Here is a 23,052-nt window from a genome sequence, read left to right as displayed (position 1 = left end):
TTCGTTTAAAATAAATATCATTCTGTTGGAACATCTCAATCCTGGATTTTGGTTTGAGGATCGGAGAGGGAACATGCAAATTTATCTTTGTATGTTTCACCCTGACCCCCTAGACAGGGGCGTAACAGACCAGTACAGTTATAGTACTTTGTACTTTGCCACATTTATCTTCTTCTTAGCAAGTGTCATGCATTCTGCTTCTCCAGCGTTTTTAAGAGCTGTTGATGATGTCAAATGCAGCTTACGGCCACACCGCTCTCTAAGCGCCCGATCTCGTCCGATCTCGGCAGCCAAATAGAGCCGGGCCTGGTTAGTACTTGGTAGGAAGACCGCCTGGGAATACCAGGTGCTGTAAGCTTTTTTGCTTGGGTTTACGGGCAGCACAAGCTGGTGTTACTGCCTATTTATTCATAGAAATTGTTCCATATTTTCATCAAATTTTGTTCTTTCATTGCTGTTTTGCTACTTTATTGGTTTGTCAACCATCGTGCTTCATTACTAGTAGACCATGTTACGGTCCTGGCCATATGTGTTTTTTTTTATTGTCTTGTTCTTATAGGTGCCGTGCCTGATTGGCCGGATTGGGGGGCAGTACAGGAAGCTGATTGGTCCATCCTACACTTCCTGGAGTTTTAAAAGTACGGTTCCCAACAGCTAGCGAGGCTCTTTCTGGCATCAGCACCTGTTTGCTGTTCTTGGTTTCCAAACCTTATTTAGCATTTTTGAATTGTTAGGTTTTGTGCCGTGGTTTTGTTTATAAATTGTATATTTTGTAAATAGTATTAAATCTGTAGGGGTGGACTGCCATTTTCTTTGGAGTGTTTTCACATTAGGGAGTTAGGGTTAGCGACTATCTTTTGGTTTGTTTATTTCTATCAGGCTAGCTAACACTTTCTGTGGGAAATGGCTTATTTTGTTTATTATGTTGGCCTTGGTTCGCCCTGAGTTGTAGTGTCATGTTTTGTTTGACACTTTCTTTCGTTTAAAATAAATATCATTCTGTTGGAACATCTCAATCCTGGATTTTGGTTTGAGGATCGGAGAGGGAACATGCAAATTTATCTTTGTATGTTTCACCCTGACCCCCTAGACAGGGGCGTAACAGACCAGTACAGTTATAGTACTTTGTACTTTGCCACATTTATCTTCTTCTTAGCAAGTGTCATGCATTCTGCTTCTCTAGCGTTTTTAAGAGCTGTTGATGATGTCAAATGCAGCTTACGGCCACACCGCTCTCTAAGCGCCCGATCTCGTCCGATCTCGGCAGCCAAATAGAGCCGGGCCTGGTTAGTACTTGGTAGGAAGACCGCCTGGGAATACCAGGTGCTGTAAGCTTTTTTGCTTGGGTTTACGGGCAGCACAAGCTGGTGTTACTGCCTATTTATTCATAGAAATTGTTCTATATTTTCATCAAATTTTGTTCTTTCATTGCTGTTTTGCTACTTTATTGGTTTGCCAACCATCGTGCTTCATTACTAGTAGACCATGTTACGGTCCTGGCCATATGTGTTGTTTTTATTTTCTTGTTCTTATAGGTGCCCTGCCTGATTGGCCGGATTGGGGGGCAGTACAGGAAGCTGATTGGTCCATCCTACACTTCCTGGAGTTTTAAAAGTACGGTTCCCAACAGCAAGCGAGGCTCTTTCTGGCATCAGCACCTGTTTGCTGTTCTTGGTTTCCAAACCTTATTTAGCATTTTTGAATTGTTAGGTTTTGTGACGTGGTTTTGTTATAAATTGTATATTTTGTAAATAGTATTAAATCTGTAGGGGTGAACTGCCATTTTCTTTGGACCGTTTTCACATTAGGGAGTTAGGGTTAGCGACTGTCTTTTGGTTTGTTTATTTCTATCAGGCTAGCTAGCACTTTCTGTGGGAAATGGCTTATTTTGTTTATTATGTTGGCCTTGGTTCGCCCTAAGTTGTAGTGTCATGTTTTGTTTGACACTTTCTTTCGTTTAAAATAAATATCATTCTGTTGGAACATCTCGATCCTGGATTATGGTTTGGAGATCGGAGAGGGAACATCCTAATTTATCTTTGTATGTTGCACCCTGACCCCCTAGACAGGGGCGTAACAGACCAGTACAGTTATAGTACTTTGTACTTTGCCACATTTATCTTCTTCTTAGCAAGTGTCATGCATTCTGCTTCTCTAGCGTTTTTAAGAGCTGTTGATGATGTCAAATGCAGCTTACGGCCACACCGCTCTCTAAGCGCCCGATCTCGTCCGATCTCGGCAGCCAAATAGAGCCGGGCCTGGTTAGTACTTGGTAGGAAGACCGCCTGGGAATACCAGGTGCTGTAAGCTTTTTTGCTTGGGTTTACGGGCAGCACAAGCTGGTGTTACTGCCTATTTATTCATAGAAATTGTTCTATATTTTCATCAAATTTTGTTCTTTCATTGCTGTTTTGCTACTTTATTGGTTTGCCAACCATCGTGCTTCATTACTAGTAGACCATGTTACGGTCCTGGCCATATGTGTTGTTTTTATTTTCTTGTTCTTATAGGTGCCCTGCCTGATTGGCCGGATTGGGGGGCAGTACAGGAAGCTGATTGGTCCATCCTACACTTCCTGGAGTTTTAAAAGTACGGTTCCCAACAGCAAGCGAGGCTCTTTCTGGCATCAGCACCTGTTTGCTGTTCTTGGTTTCCAAACCTTATTTAGCATTTTTGAATTGTTAGGTTTTGTGACGTGGTTTTGTTATAAATTGTATATTTTGTAAATAGTATTAAATCTGTAGGGGTGAACTGCCATTTTCTTTGGACCGTTTTCACATTAGGGAGTTAGGGTTAGCGACTGTCTTTTGGTTTGTTTATTTCTATCAGGCTAGCTAGCACTTTCTGTGGGAAATGGCTTATTTTGTTTATTATGTTGGCCTTGGTTCGCCCTAAGTTGTAGTGTCATGTTTTGTTTGACACTTTCTTTCGTTTAAAATAAATATCATTCTGTTGGAACATCTCGATCCTGGATTATGGTTTGGAGACCGGAGAGGGAACATCCTAATTTATCTTTGTATGTTGCACCCTGACCCCCTAGACAGGGGCGTAACAGACCAGTACAGTTATAGTACTTTGTACTTTGCCACATTTATCTTCTTCTTAGCAAGTGTTGTGCATTCTGCTTCTCCAGCGTTTTTAGGAGCTGTTGATGATGTCAAAAGCAGCTTACGGCCACACCGCTCTCTAAGCTCCCGATCTCGTCCGATCTCGGCAGCCAAATAGAGCCGGGCCTGGTTAGTACTTGGTAGGAAGACCGCCTGGGAATACCAGGTGCTGTAAGCTTTTTTGCTTGGGTTTACGGGCAGCACAAGCTGGTGTTACTGCCTATTTATTCATAGAAATTGTTCTATATTTTCATCAAATTTTGTTCTTTCATTGCTGTTTTGCTACTTTATTGGTTTGCCAACCATCGTGCTTCATTACTAGTAGACCATGTTACGGTCCTGGCCATATGTGTTGTTTTTATTTTGTTGTTCTTATAGGTGCCCTGCCTGATTGGCCGGATTGGGGGGCAGTATACGAAGCTGATTGGTCCATCCTTCACTTCCTGGAGTTTTAAAAGTACGGTTCCCAACAGCTAGCGAGGCTCTTTCTTGCATCAGCACCTGTTTGCTGTTCTTGGTTTCCAAACCTTATTTAGCATTTTTGAATTGTTAGGTTTTGTGCCGTGGTTTTGTTTATAAATTGTATATTTTGTAAATAGTATTAAATCTGTAGGGGTGAACTGCCATTTTCTTTGGACCGTTTTCATATTAGGGAGTTAGGGTTAGCGACTGTCTTTTGGTTTGTTTATTTCTATCAGGCTAGCTAGCACTTTCTGTGGGAAATGGCTTATTTTGTTTATTATGTTGGCCTTGGTTCGCCCTGAGTTGTAGTGTCATGTTTTGTTTGACACTTTCTTTCGTTTAAAATAAATATCATTCTGTTGGAACATCTCAATCCTGGATTTTGGTTTGAGGATCGGAGAGGGAACATGCAAATTTATCTTTGTATGTTTCACCCTGACCCCCTAGACCGGGGCGTAACAGACCAGTACAGTTATAGTACTTTGTACTTTGCCACATTTATCTTCTTCTTAGCAAGTGTCATGCATTCTGCTTCTCTAGCGTTTTTAAGAGCTGTTGATGATGTCAAATGCAGCTTACGGCCACACCGCTCTCTGAGCGCCCGATCTCGTCCGATCTCGGCAGCCAAATAGAGCCGGGCCTGGTTAGTACTTGGTAGGAAGACCGCCTGGGAATACCAGGTGCTGTAAGCTTTTTTGCTTGGGTTTACGGGCAGCACAAGCTGGTGTTACTGCCTATTTATTCATAGAAATTGTTCTATATTTTCATCAAATTTTGTTCTTTCATTGCTGTTTTGCTACTTTATTGGTTTGCCAACCATCGTGCTTCATTACTAGTAGACCATGTTACGGTCCTGGCCATATGTGTTGTTTTTATTTTCTTGTTCTTATAGGTGCCCTGCCTGATTGGCCGGATTGGGGGGCAGTACAGGAAGCTGATTGGTCCATCCTACACTTCCTGGAGTTTTAAAAGTACGGTTCCCAACAGCTAGCGAGGCTCTTTCTGGCATCAGCACCTGTTTGCTGTTCTTGGTTTCCAAACCTTATTTAGCATTTTTGAATTGTTAGGTTTTGTGCCGTGATTTTGTTTATAAATTGTATATTTTGTAAATAGTATTAAATCTGTAGGGGTGAACTGCCATTTTCTTTAGACTGTTTTCACATTAGGGAGTTAGGGTTAGCGACTGTCTTTTGGTTTGTTTATTTCTATCAGGCTAGCTAGCACTTTCTGTGGGAAATGGCTTATTTTGTTTATTATGTTGGCCTTGGTTCGCCCTGAGTTGTAGTGTCATGTTTTTTTTGACACTTTCTTTCGTTTAAAATAAATATCATTCTGTTGGAACATCTCGATCCTGGATTTTGGTTTGGAGACCGGAGAGGGAACATCCTAATTTATCTTTGTATGTTTCACCCTGACCCCCTAGACAGGGGCGTAACAGACCAGTACAGTTATAGTACTTTGTACTTTGCCACATTTATCTTCTTCTTAGCAAGTGTCATGCATTCTGCTTCTCTAGCGTTTTTAAGAGCTGTTGATGATGTCAAATGCAGCTTACGGCCACACCGCTCTCTAAGCGCCCGATCTCGTCCGATCTCGGCAGCCAAATAGAGCCGGGCCTGGTTAGTACTTGGTAGGAAGACCGCCTGGGAATACCAGGTGCTGTAAGCTTTTTTGCTTGGGTTTACGGGCAGCACAAGCTGGTGTTACTGCCTATTTATTCATAGAAATTGTTCTATATTTTCATCAAATTTTGTTCTTTCATTGCTGTTTTGCTACTTTATTGGTTTGCCAACCATCGTGCTTCATTACTAGTAGACCATGTTACGGTCCTGGCCATATGTGTTGTTTTTATTTTCTTGTTCTTATAGGTGCCCTGCCTGATTGGCCGGATTGGGGGGCAGTACAGGAAGCTGATTGGTCCATCCTACACTTCCTGGAGTTTTAAAAGTACGGTTCCCAACAGCAAGCGAGGCTCTTTCTGGCATCAGCACCTGTTTGCTGTTCTTGGTTTCCAAACCTTATTTAGCATTTTTGAATTGTTAGGTTTTGTGACGTGGTTTTGTTATAAATTGTATATTTTGTAAATAGTATTAAATCTGTAGGGGTGAACTGCCATTTTCTTTGGACCGTTTTCACATTAGGGAGTTAGGGTTAGCGACTGTCTTTTGGTTTGTTTATTTCTATCAGGCTAGCTAGCACTTTCTGTGGGAAATGGCTTATTTTGTTTATTATGTTGGCCTTGGTTCGCCCTAAGTTGTAGTGTCATGTTTTGTTTGACACTTTCTTTCGTTTAAAATAAATATCATTCTGTTGGAACATCTCGATCCTGGATTATGGTTTGGAGACCGGAGAGGGAACATCCTAATTTATCTTTGTATGTTGCACCCTGACCCCCTAGACAGGGGCGTAACAGACCAGTACAGTTATAGTACTTTGTACTTTGCCACATTTATCTTCTTCTTAGCAAGTGTTGTGCATTCTGCTTCTCCAGCGTTTTTAGGAGCTGTTGATGATGTCAAAAGCAGCTTACGGCCACACCGCTCTCTAAGCTCCCGATCTCGTCCGATCTCGGCAGCCAAATAGAGCCGGGCCTGGTTAGTACTTGGTAGGAAGACCGCCTGGGAATACCAGGTGCTGTAAGCTTTTTTGCTTGGGTTTACGGGCAGCACAAGCTGGTGTTACTGCCTATTTATTCATAGAAATTGTTCTATATTTTCATCAAATTTTGTTCTTTCATTGCTGTTTTGCTACTTTATTGGTTTGCCAACCATCGTGCTTCATTACTAGTAGACCATGTTACGGTCCTGGCCATATGTGTTGTTTTTATTTTGTTGTTCTTATAGGTGCCCTGCCTGATTGGCCGGATTGGGGGGCAGTATACGAAGCTGATTGGTCCATCCTTCACTTCCTGGAGTTTTAAAAGTACGGTTCCCAACAGCTAGCGAGGCTCTTTCTTGCATCAGCACCTGTTTGCTGTTCTTGGTTTCCAAACCTTATTTAGCATTTTTGAATTGTTAGGTTTTGTGCCGTGGTTTTGTTTATAAATTGTATATTTTGTAAATAGTATTAAATCTGTAGGGGTGAACTGCCATTTTCTTTGGACCGTTTTCATATTAGGGAGTTAGGGTTAGCGACTGTCTTTTGGTTTGTTTATTTCTATCAGGCTAGCTAGCACTTTCTGTGGGAAATGGCTTATTTTGTTTATTATGTTGGCCTTGGTTCGCCCTGAGTTGTAGTGTCATGTTTTGTTTGACACTTTCTTTCGTTTAAAATAAATATCATTCTGTTGGAACATCTCAATCCTGGATTTTGGTTTGAGGATCGGAGAGGGAACATGCAAATTTATCTTTGTATGTTTCACCCTGACCCCCTAGACCGGGGCGTAACAGACCAGTACAGTTATAGTACTTTGTACTTTGCCACATTTATCTTCTTCTTAGCAAGTGTCATGCATTCTGCTTCTCTAGCGTTTTTAAGAGCTGTTGATGATGTCAAATGCAGCTTACGGCCACACCGCTCTCTGAGCGCCCGATCTCGTCCGATCTCGGCAGCCAAATAGAGCCGGGCCTGGTTAGTACTTGGTAGGAAGACCGCCTGGGAATACCAGGTGCTGTAAGCTTTTTTGCTTGGGTTTACGGGCAGCACAAGCTGGTGTTACTGCCTATTTATTCATAGAAATTGTTCTATATTTTCATCAAATTTTGTTCTTTCATTGCTGTTTTGCTACTTTATTGGTTTGCCAACCATCGTGCTTCATTACTAGTAGACCATGTTACGGTCCTGGCCATATGTGTTGTTTTTATTTTCTTGTTCTTATAGGTGCCCTGCCTGATTGGCCGGATTGGGGGGCAGTACAGGAAGCTGATTGGTCCATCCTACACTTCCTGGAGTTTTAAAAGTACGGTTCCCAACAGCTAGCGAGGCTCTTTCTGGCATCAGCACCTGTTTGCTGTTCTTGGTTTCCAAACCTTATTTAGCATTTTTGAATTGTTAGGTTTTGTGCCGTGATTTTGTTTATAAATTGTATATTTTGTAAATAGTATTAAATCTGTAGGGGTGAACTGCCATTTTCTTTAGACTGTTTTCACATTAGGGAGTTAGGGTTAGCGACTGTCTTTTGGTTTGTTTATTTCTATCAGGCTAGCTAGCACTTTCTGTGGGAAATGGCTTATTTTGTTTATTATGTTGGCCTTGGTTCGCCCTGAGTTGTAGTGTCATGTTTTTTTTGACACTTTCTTTCGTTTAAAATAAATATCATTCTGTTGGAACATCTCGATCCTGGATTTTGGTTTGGAGACCGGAGAGGGAACATCCTAATTTATCTTTGTATGTTGCACCCTGACCCCCTAGACAGGGGCGTAACAGACCAGTACAGTTATAGTACTTTGTACTTTGCCACATTTATCTTCTTCTTAGCAAGTGTCATGCATTCTGCTTCTCCAGCGTTTTTAAGAGCTGTTGATGATGTCAAATGCAGCTTACGGCCACACCGCTCTCTAAGCGCCCGATCTCGTCCGATCTCGGCAGCCAAATAGAGCCGGGCCTGGTTAGTACTTGGTAGGAAGACCGCCTGGGAATACCAGGTGCTGTAAGCTTTTTTGCTTGGGTTTACGGGCAGCACAAGCTGGTGTTACTGCCTATTTATTCATAGAAATTATTCCATATTTTCATCAAATTTTGTTCTTTCATTGCTGTTTTGCTACTTTATTGGTTTGTCAACCATCGTGCTTCATTACTAGTAGACCATGTTACGGTCCTGGCCATATGTGTTGTTTTTATTTTCTTGTTCTTATAGGTGCCCTGCCTGATTGGCCGGATTGGGGGGGCAGTACAGGAAGCTGATTGGTCCATCCTACACTTCCTGGAGTTTTAAAAGTACGGTTCCCAACAGCAAGCGAGGCTCTTTCTGGCATCAGCACCTGTTTGCTGTTCTTGGTTTCCAAACCTTATTTAGCATTTTTGAATTGTTAGGTTTTGTGACGTGGTTTTGTTATAAATTGTATATTTTGTAAATAGTATTAAATCTGTAGGGGTGAACTGCCATTTTCTTTGGACCGTTTTCACATTAGGGAGTTAGGGTTAGCGACTGTCTTTTGGTTTGTTTATTTCTATCAGGCTAGCTAGCACTTTCTGTGGGAAATGGCTTATTTTGTTTATTATGTTGGCCTTGGTTCGCCCTGAGTTGTAGTGTCATGTTTTGTTTGACACTTTCTTTCGTTTAAAATAAATATCATTCTGTTGGAACATCTCGATCCTGGATTATGGTTTGGAGACCGGAGAGGGAACATCCTAATTTATCTTTGTATGTTGCACCCTGACCCCCTAGACAGGGGCGTAACAGACCAGTACAGTTATAGTACTTTGTACTTTGCCACATTTATCTTCTTCTTAGCAAGTGTTGTGCATTCTGCTTCTCCAGCGTTTTTAGGAGCTGTTGATGATGTCAAATGCAGCTTACGGCCACACCGCTCTCTAAGCTCCCGATCTCGTCCGATCTCGGCAGCCAAATAGAGCCGGGCCTGGTTAGTACTTGGTAGGAAGACCGCCTGGGAATACCAGGTGCTGTAAGCTTTTTTGCTTGGGTTTACGGGCAGCACAAGCTGGTGTTACTGCCTATTTATTCATAGAAATTGTTCTATATTTTCATCAAATTTTGTTCTTTCATTGCTGTTTTGCTACTTTATTGGTTTGCCAACCATCGTGCTTCATTACTAGTAGACCATGTTACGGTCCTGGCCATATGTGTTGTTTTTATTTTGTTGTTCTTATAGGTGCCCTGCCTGATTGGCCGGATTGGGGGGCAGTATAGGAAGCTGATTGGTCCATCCTTCACTTCCTGGAGTTTTAAAAGTACGGTTCCCAACAGCTAGCGAGGCTCTTTCTTGCATCAGCACCTGTTTGCTGTTCTTGGTTTCCAAACCTTATTTAGCATTTTTGAATTGTTATGTTTTGTGCCGTGGTTTTGTTTATAAATTGTATATTTTGTAAATAGTATTAAATCTGTAGGGGTGAACTGCCATTTTCTTTGGACCGTTTTCATATTAGGGAGTTAGGGTTAGCGACTGTCTTTTGGTTTGTTTATTTCTATCAGGCTAGCTAGCACTTTCTGTGGGAAATGGCTTATTTTGTTTATTATGTTGGCCTTGGTTCGCCCTGAGTTGTAGTGTCATGTTTTGTTTGACACTTTCTTTCGTTTAAAATAAATATCATTCTGTTGGAACATCTCAATCCTGGATTTTGGTTTGAGGATCGGAGAGGGAACATGCAAATTTATCTTTGTATGTTTCACCCTGACCCCCTAGACAGGGGCATAACAGACCAGTACAGTTATAGTACTTTGTACTTTGCCACATTTATCTTCTTCTTAGCAAGTGTCATGCATTCTGCTTCTCTAGCGTTTTTAAGAGCTGTTGATGATGTCAAATGCAGCTTACGGCCACACCGCTCTCTAAGCGCCCGATCTCGTCCGATCTCGGCAGCCAAATAGAGCTGGGCCTGGTTAGTACTTGGTAGGAAGACCGCCTGGGAATACCAGGTGCTGTAAGCTTTTTTGCTTGGGTTTACGGGCAGCACAAGCTGGTGTTACTGCCTATTTATTCATAGAAATTGTTCTATATTTTCATCAAATTTTGTTCTTTCATTGCTATTTTGCTACTTTATTGGTTTGCCAACCATCGTGCTTCATTACTAGTAGACCATGTTACGGTCCTGGCCATATGTGTTGTTTTTATTTTGTTGTTCTTATAGGTGCCCTGCCTGATTGGCCGGATTGGGGGGCAGTACAGGAAGCTGATTGGTCCATCCTACACTTCCTGGAGTTTTAAAAGTACGGTTCCCAACAGCTAGCGAGGCTCTTTCTGGCATCAGCACCTGTTTGCTGTTCTTGGTTTCCAAACCTTATTTAGCATTTTTGAATTGTTAGGTTTTGTGCCGTGGTTTTGTTTATAAATTGTATATTTTGTAAATAGTATTAAATCTGTAGGGGTGAACTGCCATTTTCTTTGGACTGTTTTCACATTAGGGAGTTAGGGTTAGCGACTGTCTTTTGGTTTGTTTATTTCTATCAGGCTAGCTAGCACTTTCTGTGGGAAATGGCTTATTTTGTTTATTATGTTGGCCTTGGTTCGCCCTGAGTTGTAGTGTCATGTTTTGTTTGACACTTTCTTTCGTTTAAAATAAATATCATTCTGTTGGAACATCTCGATCCTGGATTTTGGTTTGGGGATCGGAGAGGGAACATGCTAATTTATCTTTGTATGTTGCACCCTGACCCCCTAGACAGGGGCGTAACAGACCAGTACAGTTATAGTACTTTGTACTTTGCCACATTTATCTTCTTCTTAGCAAGTGTCATGCATTCTGCTTCTCTAGCGTTTTTAAGAGCTGTTGATGATGTCAAATGCAGCTTACGGCCACACCGCTCTCTAAGCGCCCGATCTCGTCCGATCTCGGCAGCCAAATAGAGCCGGGCCTGGTTAGTACTTGGTAGGAAGACCGCCTGGGAATACCAGGTGCTGTAAGCTTTTTTGCTTGGGTTTACGGGCAGCACAAGCTGGTGTTACTGCCTATTTATTCATAGAAATTGTTCTATATTTTCATCAAATTTTGTTCTTTCATTGCTGTTTTGCTACTTTATTGGTTTGCCAACCATCGTGCTTCATTACTAGTAGACCATGTTACGGTCCTGGCCATATGTGTTGTTTTTATTTTCTTGTTCTTATAGGTGCCCTGCCTGATTGGCCGGATTGGGGGGCAGTACAGGAAGCTGATTGGTCCATCCTACACTTCCTGGAGTTTTAAAAGTACGGTTCCCAACAGCAAGCGAGGCTCTTTCTGGCATCAGCACCTGTTTGCTGTTCTTGGTTTCCAAACCTTTTTTAGCATTTTTGAATTGTTAGGTTTTGTGACGTGGTTTTGTTATAAATTGTATATTTTTTAAATAGTATTAAATCTGTAGGGGTGAACTGCCATTTTCTTTGGACCGTTTTCACATTAGGGAGTTAGGGTTAGCGACTGTCTTTTGGTTTGTTTATTTCTATCAGGCTAGCTAGCACTTTCTGTGGGAAATGGCTTATTTTGTTTATTATGTTGGCCTTGGTTCGCCCTGAGTTGTAGTGTCATGTTTTGTTTGACACTTTCTTTCGTTTAAAATAAATATCATTCTGTTGGAACATCTCGATCCTGGATTATGGTTTGGAGACCGGAGAGGGAACATCCTAATTTATCTTTGTATGTTGCACCCTGACCCCCTAGACAGGGGCGTAACAGACCAGTACAGTTATAGTACTTTGTACTTTGCCACATTTATCTTCTTCTTAGCAAGTGTTGTGCATTCTGCTTCTCCAGCGTTTTTAGGAGCTGTTGATGATGTCAAAAGCAGCTTACGGCCACACCGCTCTCTAAGCTCCCGATCTCGTCCGATCTCGGCAGCCAAATAGAGCCGGGCCTGGTTAGTACTTCGTTGGAAGACCGCCTGGGAATACCAATGCTTGGGTTTACGGGCAGCACAAGCTGGTGTTACTGCCTATTTATTCATAGAAATTGTTCTATATTTTCATCAAATTTTGTTCTTTCATTGCTGTTTTGCTACTTTATTGGTTTGCCAACCATTGTGCTTCATTACTAGTAGACCATGTTACGGTCCTGGCCATATGTGTTGTTTTTATTTTGTTGTTCTTATAGGTGCCCTGCCTGATTGGCCGGATTGGGGGGCAGTATAGGAAGCTGATTGGTCCATCCTTCACTTCCTGGAGTTTTAAAAGTACGGTTCCCAACAGCTAGCGAGGCTCTTTCTTGCATCAGCACCTGTTTGCTGTTCTTGGTTTCCAAACCTTATTTAGCATTTTTGAATTGTTAGGTTTTGTGCCGTGGTTTTGTTTATAAATTGTATATTTTGTAAATAGTATTAAATCTGTAGGGGTGAACTGCCATTTTCTTTGGACCGTTTTCATATTAGGGAGTTAGGGTTAGCGACTGTCTTTTGGTTTGTTTATTTCTATCAGGCTAGCTAGCACTTTCTGTGGGAAATGTCTTATTTTGTTTATTATGTTGGCCTTGGTTCGCCCTGAGTTGTAGTGTCATGTTTTGTTTGACACTTTCTTTCGTTTAAAATAAATATCATTCTGTTGGAACATCTCAATCCTGGATTTTGGTTTGAGGATCGGAGAGGGAACATGCAAATTTATCTTTGTATGTTTCACCCTGACCCCCTAGACAGGGGCCTAACAGACCAGTACAGTTATAGTACTTTGTACTTTGCCACATTTATCTTCTTCTTAGCAAGTGTCATGCATTCTGCTTCTCTAGCGTTTTTAAGAGCTGTTGATGATGTCAAATACAGCTTACGGCCACACCGCTCTCTAAGCGCCCGATCTCGTCCGATCTCGGCAGCCAAATAGAGCCGGGCCTGGTTAGTACTTGGTAGGAAGACCGCCTGGGAATACCAGGTGCTGTAAGCTTTTTTGCTTGGGTTTACGGGCAGCACAAGCTGGTGTTACTGCCTATTTATTCATAGAAATTGTTCCATATTTTCATCAAATTTTGTTCTTTCATTGCTTTTTTGCTACTTTATTGGTTTGTCAACCATCGTGCTTCATTACTAGTAGACCATGTTACGGTCCTGGCCATGTGTGTTTTTTTTTATTGTCTTGTTCTTATAGGTGCCGTGCCTGATTGGCCGGATTGGGGGGCAGTACAGGAAGCTGATTGGTCCATCCTACACTTCCTGGAGTTTTAAAAGTACGGTTCCCAACAGCTAGCGAGGCTCTTTCTGGCATCAGCACCTGTTTGCTGTTCTTGGTTTCCAAACCTTATTTAGCATTTTTGAATTGTTAGGTTTTGTGCCGTGGTTTTGTTTATAAATTGTATATTTTGTAAATAGTATTAAATCTGTAGGGGTGGACTGCCATTTTCTTTTGATTGTGTTTTCTTGTTTTCACATTAGGGAGGTAGGGTTAGCGACTGTCTTTTGGTTTGTTTATTTCTATCAGGCTAGCTAGCACTTTCTGTGGGAAATGGCTTATTTTGTTTATTATGTTGGCCTTGGTTCGCCCTGAGTTGTAGTGTCATGTTTTGTTTGACACTTTCTTTCGTTTAAAATAAATATCATTCTGTTGGAACATCTCGATCCTGGATTATGGTTTGGAGACCGGAGAGGGAACATCCTAATTTATCTTTGTATGTTGCACCCTGACCCCCTAGACAGGGGCGTAACAGACCAGTACAGTTATAGTACTTTGTACTTTGCCACATTTATCTTCTTCTTAGCAAGTGTTGTGCATTCTGCTTCTCCAGCGTTTTTAGGAGCTGTTGATGATGTCAAAAGCAGCTTACGGCCACACCACTCTCTAAGCTCCCGATCTCGTCCGATCTCGGCAGCCAAATAGAGCCGGGCCTGGTTAGTACTTGGTAGGAAGACCGCCTGGGAATACCACGTGCTGTAAGCTTCTTTGCTTGGGTTTACGGGCAGCACAAGCTGGTGTTACTGCCTATTTATTCATAGAAATTGTTCTATATTTTCATCAAATTTTGTTCTTTCATTGCTGTTTTGCTACTTTATTGGTTTGCCAACCATCGTGCTTCATTACTAGTAGACCATGTTACGGTCCTGGCCATATGTGTTGTTTTTATTTTGTTGTTCTTATAGGTGCCCTGCCTGATTGGCCGGATTGGGGGGCAGTATAGGAAGCTGATTGGTCCATCCTTCACTTCCTGGAGTTTTAAAAGTACGGTTCCCAACAGCTAGCGAGGCTCTTTCTTGCATCAGCACCTGTTTGCTGTTCTTGGTTTCCAAACCTTATTTAGCATTTTTGAATTGTTAGGTTTTGTGCCGTGGTTTTGTTTATAAATTGTATATTTTGTAAATAGTATTAAATCTGTAGGGGTGAACTGCCATTTTCTTTGGACTGTTTTCACATTAGGGAGTTAGGGTTAGCGACTGTCTTTTGGTTTGTTTATTTCTATCAGGCTAGCTAACACTTTCTGTGGGAAATGGCTTATTTTGTTTATTATGTTGGCCTTGGTTCGCCCTGAGTTGTAGTGTCATGTTTTGTTTGACACTTTCTTTCGTTTAAAATAAATATCATTCTGTTGGAACATCTCGATCCTGGATTTTGGTTTGGGGATCGGAGAGGGAACATGCTAATTTATCTTTGTATGTTGCACCCTGACCCCCTAGACAGGGGCGTAACAGACCAGTACAGTTATAGTACTTTGTACTTTGCCACATTTATCTTCTTCTTAGCAAGTGTCATGCATTCTGCTTCTCCAGCGTTTTTAAGAGCTGTTGATGATGTCAAAAGCAGCTTACGGCCACACCACTCTCTAAGCTCCCGATCTCGTCCGATCTCGGCAGCCAAATAGAGCCGGGCCTGGTTAGTACTTGGTAGGAAGACCGCCTGGGAATACCACGTGCTGTAAGCTTCTTTGCTTGGGTTTACGGGCAGCACAAGCTGGTGTTACTGCCTATTTATTCATAGAAATTGTTCCATATTTTCATCAAATTTTGTTCTTTCATTGCTGTTTTGCTACTTTATTGGTTTGTCAACCATCGTGCTTCATTACTAGTAGACCATGTTACGGTCCTGGCCATATGTGTTGTTTTTATTTTCTTGTTCTTATAGGTGCCCTGCCTGATTGGCCGGATTGGGGGGCAGTACAGGAAGCTGATTGGTCCATCCTACACTTCCTGGAGTTTTAAAAGTACGGTTCCCAACAGCTAGCGAGGCTCTTTCTGGCATCAGCACCTGTTTGCTGTTCTTGGTTTCCAAACCTTATTTAGCATTTTTGAATTGTTAGGTTTTGTGACGTGGTTTTGTTATAAATTGTATATTTTGTAAATAGTATTAAATCTGTAGGGGTGAACTGCCATTTTCTTTGGACCGTTTTCACATTAGGGAGTTAAGGTTAGCGACTGTCTTTTGGTTTGTTTATTTCTATCAGGCTAGCTAGCACTTTCTGTGGGAAATGGCTTATTTTGTTTATTATGTTGGCCTTGGTTCGCCCTGAGTTGTAGTGTCATGTTTTGTTTGACACTTTCTTTCGTTTAAAATAAATATCATTCTGTTGGAACATCTCGATCCTGGATTTTGGTTTGGGGATCGGAGAGGGAACATGCTAATTTATCTTTGTATGTTGCACCCTGACCCCCTAGACAGGGGCGTAACAGACCAGTACAGTTATAGTACTTTGTACTTTGCCACATTTATCTTCTTCTTAGCAAGTGTCATGCATTCTGCTTCTCTAGCGTTTTTAAGAGCTGTTGATGATGTCAAATGCAGCTTACGGCCACACCGCTCTCTAAGCGCCCGATCTCGTCCGATCTCGGCAGCCAAATAGAGCCGGGCCTGGTTAGTACTTGGTAGGAAGACCGCCTGGGAATACCAGGTGCTGTAAGCTTTTTTGCTTGGGTTTACGGGCAGCACAAGCTGGTGTTACTGCCTATTTATTCATAGAAATTGTTCTATATTTTCATCAAATTTTGTTCTTTCATTGCTGTTTTGCTACTTTATTGGTTTGCCAACCATCGTGCTTCATTACTAGTAGACCATGTTACGGTCCTGGCCATATGTGTTGTTTTTATTTTCTTGTTCTTATAGGTGCCCTGCCTGATTGGCCGGATTGGGGGGCAGTACAGGAAGCTGATTGGTCCATCCTACACTTCCTGGAGTTTTAAAAGTACGGTTCCCAACAGCAAGCGAGGCTCTTTCTGGCATCAGCACCTGTTTGCTGTTCTTGGTTTCCAAACCTTTTTTAGCATTTTTGAATTGTTAGGTTTTGTGACGTGGTTTTGTTATAAATTGTATATTTTTTAAATAGTATTAAATCTGTAGGGGTGAACTGCCATTTTCTTTGGACCGTTTTCACATTAGGGAGTTAGGGTTAGCGACTGTCTTTTGGTTTGTTTATTTCTATCAGGCTAGCTAGCACTTTCTGTGGGAAATGGCTTATTTTGTTTATTATGTTGGCCTTGGTTCGCCCTGAGTTGTAGTGTCATGTTTTGTTTGACACTTTCTTTCGTTTAAAATAAATATCATTCTGTTGGAACATCTCGATCCTGGATTATGGTTTGGAGACCGGAGAGGGAACATCCTAATTTATCTTTGTATGTTGCACCCTGACCCCCTAGACAGGGGCGTAACAGACCAGTACAGTTATAGTACTTTGTACTTTGCCACATTTATCTTCTTCTTAGCAAGTGTTGTGCATTCTGCTTCTCCAGCGTTTTTAGGAGCTGTTGATGATGTCAAAAGCAGCTTACGGCCACACCGCTCTCTAAGCTCCCGATCTCGTCCGATCTCGGCAGCCAAATAGAGCCGGGCCTGGTTAGTACTTCGTTGGAAGACCGCCTGGGAATACCAATGCTTGGGTTTACGGGCAGCACAAGCTGGTGTTACTGCCTATTTATTCATAGAAATTGTTCTATATTTTCATCAAATTTTGTTCTTTCATTGCTGTTTTGCTACTTTATTGGTTTGCCAACCATTGTGCTTCATTACTAGTAGACCATGTTACGGTCCTGGCCATATGTGTTGTTTTTATTTTGTTGTTCTTATAGGTGCCCTGCCTGATTGGCCGGATTGGGGGGCAGTATAGGAAGCTGATTGGTCCATCCTTCACTTCCTGGAGTTTTAAAAGTACGGTTCCCAACAGCTAGCGAGGCTCTTTCTTGCATCAGCACCTGTTTGCTGTTCTTGGTTTCCAAACCTTTTTTAGCATTTTTGAATTGTTAGGTTTTGTGCCGTGGTTTTGTTTATAAATTGTATATTTTGTAAATAGTATTAAATCTGTAGGGGTGAACTGCCATTTTCTTTGGACCGTTTTCATATTAGGGAGTTAGGGTTAGCGACTGTCTTTTGGTTTGTTTATTTCTATCAGGCTAGCTAGCACTTTCTGTGGGAAATGTCTTATTTTGTTTATTATGTTGGCCTTGGTTCGCCCTGAGTTGTAGTGTCATGTTTTGTTTGACACTTTCTTTCGTTTAAAATAAATATCATTCTGTTGGAACATCTCAATCCTGGATTTTGGTTTGAGGATCGGAGAGGGAACATGCAAATTTATCTTTGTATGTTTCACCCTGACCCCCTAGACAGGGGCCTAACAGACCAGTACAGTTATAGTACTTTGTACTTTGCCACATTTATCTTCTTCTTAGCAAGTGTCATGCATTCTGCTTCTCTAGCGTTTTTAAGAGCTGTTGATGATGTCAAATACAGCTTACGGCCACACCGCTCTCTAAGCGCCCGATCTCGTCCGATCTCGGCAGCCAAATAGAGCCGGGCCTGGTTAGTACTTGGTAGGAAGACCGCCTGGGAATACCAGGTGCTGTAAGCTTTTTTGCTTGGGTTTACGGGCAGCACAAGCTGGTGTTACTGCCTATTTATTCATAGAAATTGTTCCATATTTTCATCAAATTTTGTTCTTTCATTGCTTTTTTGCTACTTTATTGGTTTGTCAACCATCGTGCTTCATTACTAGTAGACCATGTTACGGTCCTGGCCATGTGTGTTTTTTTTTATTGTCTTGTTCTTATAGGTGCCGTGCCTGATTGGCCGGATTGGGGGGCAGTACAGGAAGCTGATTGGTCCATCCTACACTTCCTGGAGTTTTAAAAGTACGGTTCCCAACAGCTAGCGAGGCTCTTTCTGGCATCAGCACCTGTTTGCTGTTCTTGGTTTCCAAACCTTATTTAGCATTTTTGAATTGTTAGGTTTTGTGCCGTGGTTTTGTTTATAAATTGTATATTTTGTAAATAGTATTAAATCTGTAGGGGTGGACTGCCATTTTCTTTTGATTGTTTTTTCTTGTTTTCACATTAGGGAGGTAGGGTTAGCGACTGTCTTTTGGTTTGTTTATTTCTATCAGGCTAGCTAGCACTTTCTGTGGGAAATGGCTTATTTTGTTTATTATGTTGGCCTTGGTTCGCCCTGAGTTGTAGTGTCATGTTTTGTTTGACACTTTCTTTCGTTTAAAATAAATATCATTCTGTTGGAACATCTCGATCCTGGATTATGGTTTGGAGACCGGAGAGGGAACATCCTAATTTATCTTTGTATGTTGCACCCTGACCCCCTAGACAGGGGCGTAACAGACCAGTACAGTTATAGTACTTTGTACTTTGCCACATTTATCTTCTTCTTAGCAAGTGTTGTGCATTCTGCTTCTCCAGCGTTTTTAGGAGCTGTTGATGATGTCAAAAGCAGCTTACGGCCACACCACTCTCTAAGCTCCCGATCTCGTCCGATCTCGGCAGCCAAATAGAGCCGGGCCTGGTTAGTACTTGGTAGGAAGACCGCCTGGGAATACCACGTGCTGTAAGCTTCTTTGCTTGGGTTTACGGGCAGCACAAGCTGGTGTTACTGCCTATTTATTCATAGAAATTGTTCTATATTTTCATCAAATTTTGTTCTTTCATTGCTGTTTTGCTACTTTATTGGTTTGCCAACCATCGTGCTTCATTACTAGTAGACCATGTTACGGTCCTGGCCATATGTGTTGTTTTTATTTTGTTGTTCTTATAGGTGCCCTGCCTGATTGGCCGGATTGGGGGGCAGTATAGGAAGCTGATTGGTCCATCCTTCACTTCCTGGAGTTTTAAAAGTACGGTTCCCAACAGCTAGCGAGGCTCTTTCTTGCATCAGCACCTGTTTGCTGTTCTTGGTTTCCAAACCTTATTTAGCATTTTTGAATTGTTAGGTTTTGTGCCGTGGTTTTGTTTATAAATTGTATATTTTGTAAATAGTATTAAATCTGTAGGGGTGAACTGCCATTTTCTTTGGACTGTTTTCACATTAGGGAGTTAGGGTTAGCGACTGTCTTTTGGTTTGTTTATTTCTATCAGGCTAGCTAACACTTTCTGTGGGAAATGGCTTATTTTGTTTATTATGTTGGCCTTGGTTCGCCCTGAGTTGTAGTGTCATGTTTTGTTTGACACTTTCTTTCGTTTAAAATAAATATCATTCTGTTGGAACATCTCGATCCTGGATTTTGGTTTGGGGATCGGAGAGGGAACATGCTAATTTATCTTTGTATGTTGCACCCTGACCCCCTAGACAGGGGCGTAACAGACCAGTACAGTTATAGTAATTTGTACTTTGCCACATTTATCTTCTTCTTAGCAAGTGTCATGCATTCTGCTTCTCCAGCGTTTTTAAGAGCTGTTGATGATGTCAAATGCAGCTTACGGCCACACTGCTCTCTAAGCGCCCGATCCCGTCCGATCTCAGCAGCCAAATAGGGCCGGGCCTTGTTAGTACTTGGTAGGAAGACCGCCTGGGAATACCACGTGCTGTAAGCTTCTTTGCTTGGGTTTACGGGCAGCACAAGCTGGTGTTACTGCCTATTTATTCATAGAAATTGTTCTATATTTTCATCAAATTTTGTTCTTTCATTGCTGTTTTGCTACTTTATTGGTTTGCCAACCATCGTGCTTCATTACTAGTAGACCATGTTACGGTCCTGGCCATATGTGTTGTTTTTATTTTGTTGTTCTTATAGGTGCCCTGCCTGATTGGCCGGATTGGGGGGCAGTATAGGAAGCTGATTGGTCCATCCTTCACTTCCTGGAGTTTTAAAAGTACGGTTCCCAACAGCTAGCGAGGCTCTTTCTGGCATCAGCACCTGTTTGCTGTTCTTGGTTTCCAAACCTTATTTAGCATTTTTGAATTGTTTGGTTTTGTGCCGTGGTTTTGTTTATAAATTGTATATTTTGTAAATAGTATTAAATCTGTAGGGGTGAACTACCATTTTCTTTGGACTGTTTTCACATTTGGGAGTTAGGGTTAGCGACTGTCTTTTGGTTTGTTTATTTCTATCAGGCTAGCTAGCACTTTCTGTGGGAAATGGCTTATTTTGTTTATTATGTTGGCCTTGGTTCGCCCTGAGTTGTAGTGTCATGTTTTGTTTGACACTTTCTTTCGTTTAAAATAAATATCATTCTGTTGGAACATCTCGATCCTGGATTATGGTTTGGAGACCGGAGAGGGAACATCCTAATTTATCTTTGTATGTTGCACCCTGACCCCCTAGACAGGGGCGTAACAGACCAGTACAGTTATAGTACTTTGTACTTTGCCACATTTATCTTCTTCTTAGCAAGTGTTGTGCATTCTGCTTCTCCAGCGTTTTTAGGAGCTGTTGATGATGTCAAAAGCAGCTTACGGCCACACCACTCTCTAAGCTCCCGATCTCGTCCGATCTCGGCAGCCAAATAGAGCCGGGCCTGGTTAGTACTTGGTAGGAAGACCGCCTGGGAATACCACGTGCTGTAAGCTTCTTTGCTTGGGTTTACGGGCAGCACAAGCTGGTGTTACTGCCTATTTATTCATAGAAATTGTTCCATATTTTCATCAAATTTTGTTCTTTCATTGCTGTTTTGCTACTTTATTGGTTTGTCAACCATCGTGCTTCATTACTAGTAGACCATGTTACGGTCCTGGCCATATGTGTTGTTTTTATTTTCTTGTTCTTATAGGTGCCCTGCCTGATTGGCCGGATTGGGGGGCAGTACAGGAAGCTGATTGGTCCATCCTACACTTCCTGGAGTTTTAAAAGTACGGTTCCCAACAGCTAGCGAGGCTCTTTCTGGCATCAGCACCTGTTTGCTGTTCTTGGTTTCCAAACCTTATTTAGCATTTTTGAATTGTTAGGTTTTGTGACGTGGTTTTGTTATAAATTGTATATTTTGTAAATAGTATTAAATCTGTAGGGGTGAACTGCCATTTTCTTTGGACCGTTTTCACATTAGGGAGTTAAGGTTAGCGACTGTCTTTTGGTTTGTTTATTTCTATCAGGCTAGCTAGCACTTTCTGTGGGAAATGGCTTATTTTGTTTATTATGTTGGCCTTGGTTCGTCCTGAGTTGTGTCATTCTTCGTTTGTCACTTTCTTTCGTTTAAAATAAATATCATTCTGTTGGAACATCTCGATCCTGGATTTTGGTTTGGGGATCGGAGAGGGAACATGCTAATTTATCTTTGTATGTTGCACCCTGACCCCCTAGACAGGGGCGTAACAGACCAGTACAGTTATAGTACTTTGTACTTTGCCACATTTATCTTCTTCTTAGCAAGTGTCATGCATTCTGCTTCTCCAGCGTTTTTAAGAGCTGTTGATGATGTCAAATGCAGCTTACGGCCACACCGCTCTCTAAGCGCCCGATCTCGTCCGATCTCGGCAGCCAAATAGAGCTGGGCCTGGTTAGTACTTGGTAGGAAGACCGCCTGGGAATACCAGGTGCTGTAAGCTTTTTTGCTTGGGTTTACGGGCAGCACAAGCTGGTGTTACTGCCTATTTATTCATAGAAATTGTTCTATATTTTCATCAAATTTTGTTCTTTCATTGCTATTTTGCTACTTTATTGGTTTGCCAACCATCGTGCTTCATTACTAGTAGACCATGTTACGGTCCTGGCCATATGTGTTGTTTTTATTTTGTTGTTCTTATAGGTGCCCTGCCTGATTGGCCGGATTGGGGGGCAGTACAGGAAGCTGATTGGTCCATCCTTCACTTCCTGGAGTTTTAAAAGTACGGTTCCCAACAGCTAGCGAGGCTCTTTCTGGCATCAGCACCTGTTTGCTGTTCTTGGTTTCCAAACCTTATTTAGCATTTTTGAATTGTTAGGTTTTGTGCCGTGGTTTTGTTTATAAATTGTATATTTTGTAAATAGTATTAAATCTGTAGGGGTGAACTGCCATTTTCTTTGGACTGTTTTCACATTAGGGAGTTAGGGTTAGCGACTGTCTTTTGGTTTGTTTATTTCTATCAGGCTAGCTAGCACTTTCTGTGGGAAATGGCTTATTTTGTTTATTATGTTGGCCTTGGTTCGCCCTGAGTTGTAGTGTCATGTTTTGTTTGACACTTTCTTTCGTTTAAAATAAATATCATTCTGTTGGAACATCTCGATCCTGGATTTTGGTTTGGGGATCGGAGAGGGAACATGCTAATTTATCTTTGTATGTTGCACCCTGACCCCCTAGACAGGGGCGTAACAGACCAGTACAGTTATAGTACTTTGTACTTTGCCACATTTATCTTCTTCTTAGCAAGTGTCATGCATTCTGCTTCTCTAGCGTTTTTAAGAGCTGTTGATGATGTCAAATGCAGCTTACGGCCACACCGCTCTCTAAGCGCCCGATCTCGTCCGATCTCGGCAGCCAAATAGAGCCGGGCCTGGTTAGTACTTGGTAGGAAGACCGCCTGGGAATACCAGGTGCTGTAAGCTTTTTTGCTTGGGTTTACGGGCAGCACAAGCTGGTGTTACTGCCTATTTATTCATAGAAATTGTTCTATATTTTCATCAAATTTTGTTCTTTCATTGCTGTTTTGCTACTTTATTGGTTTGCCAACCATCGTGCTTCATTACTAGTAGACCATGTTACGGTCCTGGCCATATGTGTTGTTTTTATTTTCTTGTTCTTATAGGTGCCCTGCCTGATTGGCCGGATTGGGGGGCAGTACAGGAAGCTGATTGGTCCATCCTACACTTC

The 23,052-nt window shown here is 41.8% G+C and overlaps 22 pseudogenes; all 22 read left to right on the top strand.

Moving 5' to 3' along the window:
- Positions 1–239: 239 nt before the first annotated feature.
- Positions 240–358, top strand: LOC137099107 (5S ribosomal RNA; annotated as a pseudogene).
- An 858-nt stretch (positions 359–1,216) lies between these two features.
- LOC137099106 (5S ribosomal RNA) lies at positions 1,217–1,335 on the top strand (annotated as a pseudogene).
- An 856-nt stretch (positions 1,336–2,191) lies between these two features.
- LOC137099105 (5S ribosomal RNA) lies at positions 2,192–2,310 on the top strand (annotated as a pseudogene).
- An 856-nt stretch (positions 2,311–3,166) lies between these two features.
- On the top strand, positions 3,167–3,285 carry LOC137099024 (5S ribosomal RNA; annotated as a pseudogene).
- An 857-nt stretch (positions 3,286–4,142) lies between these two features.
- LOC137099030 (5S ribosomal RNA) lies at positions 4,143–4,261 on the top strand (annotated as a pseudogene).
- Positions 4,262–5,118: 857 nt separating this feature from the next.
- LOC137099103 (5S ribosomal RNA) lies at positions 5,119–5,237 on the top strand (annotated as a pseudogene).
- Positions 5,238–6,093: 856 nt separating this feature from the next.
- LOC137099023 (5S ribosomal RNA) lies at positions 6,094–6,212 on the top strand (annotated as a pseudogene).
- An 857-nt stretch (positions 6,213–7,069) lies between these two features.
- Positions 7,070–7,188, top strand: LOC137099029 (5S ribosomal RNA; annotated as a pseudogene).
- Positions 7,189–8,045: 857 nt separating this feature from the next.
- Positions 8,046–8,164, top strand: LOC137099102 (5S ribosomal RNA; annotated as a pseudogene).
- An 857-nt stretch (positions 8,165–9,021) lies between these two features.
- LOC137099022 (5S ribosomal RNA) lies at positions 9,022–9,140 on the top strand (annotated as a pseudogene).
- An 857-nt stretch (positions 9,141–9,997) lies between these two features.
- On the top strand, positions 9,998–10,116 carry LOC137099094 (5S ribosomal RNA; annotated as a pseudogene).
- Positions 10,117–10,973: 857 nt separating this feature from the next.
- On the top strand, positions 10,974–11,092 carry LOC137099101 (5S ribosomal RNA; annotated as a pseudogene).
- Positions 11,093–12,908: 1,816 nt separating this feature from the next.
- Positions 12,909–13,027, top strand: LOC137099100 (5S ribosomal RNA; annotated as a pseudogene).
- An 868-nt stretch (positions 13,028–13,895) lies between these two features.
- On the top strand, positions 13,896–14,014 carry LOC137099044 (5S ribosomal RNA; annotated as a pseudogene).
- An 857-nt stretch (positions 14,015–14,871) lies between these two features.
- On the top strand, positions 14,872–14,990 carry LOC137099043 (5S ribosomal RNA; annotated as a pseudogene).
- An 856-nt stretch (positions 14,991–15,846) lies between these two features.
- Positions 15,847–15,965, top strand: LOC137099099 (5S ribosomal RNA; annotated as a pseudogene).
- A 1,816-nt stretch (positions 15,966–17,781) lies between these two features.
- LOC137099097 (5S ribosomal RNA) lies at positions 17,782–17,900 on the top strand (annotated as a pseudogene).
- An 868-nt stretch (positions 17,901–18,768) lies between these two features.
- Positions 18,769–18,887, top strand: LOC137099042 (5S ribosomal RNA; annotated as a pseudogene).
- Positions 18,888–19,744: 857 nt separating this feature from the next.
- Positions 19,745–19,863, top strand: LOC137099054 (5S ribosomal RNA; annotated as a pseudogene).
- An 857-nt stretch (positions 19,864–20,720) lies between these two features.
- On the top strand, positions 20,721–20,839 carry LOC137099041 (5S ribosomal RNA; annotated as a pseudogene).
- Positions 20,840–21,692: 853 nt separating this feature from the next.
- Positions 21,693–21,811, top strand: LOC137099093 (5S ribosomal RNA; annotated as a pseudogene).
- Positions 21,812–22,668: 857 nt separating this feature from the next.
- Positions 22,669–22,787, top strand: LOC137099096 (5S ribosomal RNA; annotated as a pseudogene).
- The last annotated feature ends 265 nt before the right edge of the window (positions 22,788–23,052 follow it).

Source organism: Channa argus, chromosome 14 (assembly GCF_033026475.1).
Source record: "Channa argus isolate prfri chromosome 14, Channa argus male v1.0, whole genome shotgun sequence".
In the NCBI taxonomy this organism is placed as follows: Eukaryota; Metazoa; Chordata; class Actinopteri; order Anabantiformes; family Channidae; genus Channa; species Channa argus.
Note: the sequence above shows the minus strand (reverse complement) of the source record. Positions and strands in the feature narration are given on the sequence as shown.